Source organism: Olea europaea, chromosome 11, assembly GCF_002742605.1.
Source record: "Olea europaea var. sylvestris chromosome 11, O_europaea_v1, whole genome shotgun sequence".
Classification (NCBI taxonomy): Eukaryota; Viridiplantae; Streptophyta; class Magnoliopsida; order Lamiales; family Oleaceae; genus Olea; species Olea europaea.
The window spans coordinates 18,119,930-18,124,109 of record NC_036247.1 but is presented as its reverse complement, the minus strand read 5'-3'; the positions used below and the strand labels follow the sequence as shown (position 1 = coordinate 18,124,109).

Genomic DNA, 4,180 nt, shown 5'->3' with positions numbered 1-4,180 from the left:
CACGAACAAGTCTATAAATAGCCAGCCTTTCTACCAGAAAATTAACACCATTTTCATTGCAAACTTCCTGTGCTTTGAATCTCATTTCCCTCTCTCTCGTTCTGATATTGTCTCGAAGTCAAAAAACACTTCGTTGAGTTCGTTGGAACTCCTACAGACTGCAGTGCTGCTTCCGTAGGAGACGAAAAATTCGTTCTATCCTGGAAAACGATTGCTGGACGCCTGTAGCACCATTGAAGGCAGCAAATTCGTTTTAAGGACACATCGTGAAGTCGGTGGGCTCGAATTACAATTTCGGATCCTGTTGATCAATTCTTGCATTCAGGTAATTCTGTCAGATTGTTTTCAAAGGAGTGAATTCAAACTCTAGAAACAACAATTATTACTTTGATGATGTTGGATGTTGATCTGCCAAAGATTGCTAATACAGTATCGTTTGAGTATGTCAAGAATCAGATAAAGGTTATACATAACCAATAGAGGATTTATCACTCTTAGATAGTAAGAGATTATGATCTATATTTTATTTAGTTAAGTTGATAACGAAATTCTTGGCTGAGGTGTACTCTTAAGTTGAAAATGAGTTTTCGACTTATATTGACTTAATAGTATAATGAAAGATATGATCAATAATCAGGATTGACACACTTCCACATCTCGTAATTGATCGGATCATATTGGCGAAAATATTACAATTTCACAGTACACAAATGAGATTTTTTTGTCATACCACGTGATATTTTCCATCACATGTATTGCCATGACACATTGCTAGATATCAATTTAGGATGACAAATATGAATTGGAGATAAATTAGAAATGTTGTTTTAATTTATCAATTTTCATTAGATCGAAATAGTAATTCACGTCGTTAGATTGGAAGTTGAAGAGTCACACATAAAGGAGAACTAGAAGATTGTGATTTGTCAATTAATTAATTTAACAAGTATTGGATAAATTAATTAATTGGGTTGCTTATATAGACCCGAATTAATTAATTAGATTAATTAATTCATTGACCGAAATTAATTAAATGAGTTAATTAAATATTGGACACGACCAGGAGATGGGAAAAGCCCGTTTGGACTTATATAAATAAGTAGCTAGGGTTTACAATTTGTAAAGAATTTTATTTTCTTGTTAGCACAAGAGGAGAAAACCCTAATTCCCTATGTGAATTTTTAATGGAGGCTAGATAATTGGACAGCAGTGGATGACAGATCAAGATTGGTGGAACGGAATAATAGCAAAAAGGTTTGTAGAATTAAATAGAGGTACAGTTTCTATCTAACACAAAGTAGATTTTTGGTGGGAATTGAAATCTATTTTATTTTCTACCGGGCGTGATTAAGTAGATTCCCAACAGAAGCTAAATTAGTTTGTGCTTAAAATATGGTTTACCATCGGTGGAGGAAAAGCTGGTAAGCATATATCTCATGGAAACAAACACATTTAACTAATAAGAATAAGAACAATTGATATGATCTAAAGGTTTTTACCCAACTAGGTAGACAAATGAATCTTTACGTTTACTGTAAAAGCAAGACATTATTTGCAATGCCATCAAATCGACGACTGAAGTTCCATGAAACAAATTAATAGCTTGAATGTGTGAATTCCAGCAATGTTCCATTTACATATTCAACCTCAACGTCTGAATCTTTGATCAATCAAAGCTACAAACTTTAGCATGGAAACTCTTATAAATCAAGAATAATGAAAGACTAATTACGAACCTTAAGCATGGATCTCCGGAGGGATGAATCGCCACTAATAAGGACCCCAGCTTGCACCTACAACAAAATTCAAGTATTTCACATTATACACTTTTTAGACTCACAAAATCGAAAAATAAACAAAAATAAATTTCACATTTAGAGCCAAAATAGACTGACGGGCCGAAACAGAGTTGGCGGTGATCACCGGGCTTCAATGAGATAGAATCAGTAGAATAGTGTTTAGGTTCAGGATTTCAGCGTGGCTACCTAAGTAAAATGTGTCAAGTTTTTAGATCGGCGTTTAATCATCAAACTGGCCTAAAATTGCAGGTCTTCGTCGACGACCAGCATGCTTCAAAACGTTCGAATGATAGAGAGGGGCTTGAGTTTAAGGTCAGGATAATGTTTTGAATAAAAGAGAGAGACTGATTGAGTGATGTTTTTAATTTTTTTTCACATTTTTTTTTTCAAAATTTTAAAGTACTAAGGTGAGTTAATTGTATGTGATATTTTTTCACTTTTTGTACAACTTTTTCATATAGTCAAATCACATTTAATTAAGGACATGCAAGATATTTAAATTTGGACAATGTTGTGCACACAGCACCATTTACAGCCTTCTCACAGTTCGGGAGGCCCACGCGCAATAAAAAATTTGCGAGCCCCCCACTTGTGAGGGGGCTGTAGCCCGAGTTGTACAGCTCAGGCTGTACAAGCAGCATTTCCGTTTTTATTTTCTAAAGGGTCATAAAAGTTCAGAAGTGATATTCTTGCAAATATTATTAAAATGTGACATTTTTGAAAATGTCAATCCAAAAAGTAACATTGGGTGCAATTTATTCTTCTTTAAATAGAATGAAAAATTAAAACCTTTTGATTGTTCTTTGTTAATTTTGCAAAATTAACAAGCGGATACTATTGCGCTTTTATCAATTAGTTAGTGGATTGCTTGACCCGTTGCATGGGGCTCCTTAAATGTTTACCTTTAGGATTTACCAAGCTATATACGGTGTTCAAGTTTTAACTTGCTATTTAAACTTTGCATTCAGTTAAAACTGCTTAAACACAATATCAATCTACACATTCCAGTCAGAATCGTTAAAAACTGAGTCTGATGTCCAGTGTTTCAATAATACAATTAAATAATTTACCTAGATTTTGGAATTTACAACTGCACTCTTTTTTATCTCTTCACACTCTTCTCTCAAAAGTTGGGGAAAAAAGTTACAAAAAGAAGGAAAATATCAAACTTAAAACTTTCCATGTTGTTCAGCAATACTAAGCATCAAGATAGAGGTCAATTATGCAACAAAGTGCCTTCTAATAAAGAATTATTTGGGTACTGATAATCAAGATTGGTGTGGGGGAGCGCAGCACTACTGTCTAAGCCCATCTCCATAAATAGGTGACAAAAATGTAAAGAAATTTAGAAGAAAATAACCTATAGCCCACTAATAAGAAAGGACCCAATTTCCATAACCCACCAATAGGCAACAACCCAATTTTAACTAGTCTAATCCTTTCCTTATGGGATTAATAGCATCTCACCTTACATCAAACAAGCTATTATTGCCCAGCCAATCCACCACTAAGTTCCAAGCATACTGACTATGCTTATCATTCATCTGAAATCGAGCCATCAAAAAACTTCACTGTCAGGCCCAGGTACCCATGTGAAAGTTGAGTGCCTTCTCTATGTCTTCTTGTGATACTCGGATGTCAGTATCTTTAAGCAACTTCTTTCACAAACGATTTTCACCTTGGGTGTAAAAGTGGGGACTTCAAGGTATGAGATGAATTTTGAGTACTTACCCATTATTTGTTCATGGGAATTGTGATGTGGTGGGTGCCAAAATCATTTGTTGTCGATGATGGAGAGTGGTTCCTGTGCTTATTGCTGGTACCAAAATCAATTGACGATGGATAAAAAGGATCTTCACTCAACAATCTGTGTTTGATTCTCACAATAATGAAGAAATTGAAGTAGCATAGAGGCTGAATTTTTTGGAATCGAAATTTGGGGTAAAAGATAAGGGTACTTTTAAGAAGCAATCAGTCAAAATACCAATTTTTCACATTGACCAAATTTTTTTTGCCATTCACCAAAAGTGCCCTTTGAAGAGTAAATGTCATTTTGGTCCTTATTGTGTGTTGTAATTACGAAAATATATCATTTGCTCAAAAGACAATAATACCCTCTTTAAAAAATTAATAAATCCAAACAATCCCACTTAAATTTCAAAATGAAATCATTTTCCTTATCAGATTCTCCAACACAGTTAAAAAGAAAGTTTCTCTTCCATCTGCTTGAACATTGAAATCTCAAAAAATTATCAAAGGCTCAATAAAAAAAATATTACTTACAGTCGGCACTTGAAATTGGTAAGTATAAATACGTATGTTTAATTTCGTTTTAGTTAAATTAGTACATTGTTTGAATATTTAAATCTTATTTCAACATA

At 33.9% G+C, this 4,180-nt stretch overlaps 1 protein-coding gene across 1 annotated transcript in view; it reads right to left on the bottom strand.

The window, feature by feature from the left end:
- The window catches only part of LOC111404541 (protein DETOXIFICATION 24-like), a 21,708-nt gene extending 19,585 nt beyond the window's left edge, over positions 1–2,123 (bottom strand). Inside the window, exons 1-2 of the mRNA XM_023033333.1 lie at positions 1,896–2,123; positions 1,737–1,793 (exon numbers count right to left, since the gene is read on the bottom strand). The gene's annotated coding sequence lies outside the window, so the exon portion shown is untranslated. The remainder of the gene's footprint in view (positions 1–1,736; positions 1,794–1,895) is intronic.
- Positions 2,124–4,180: the final 2,057 nt, after the last annotated feature.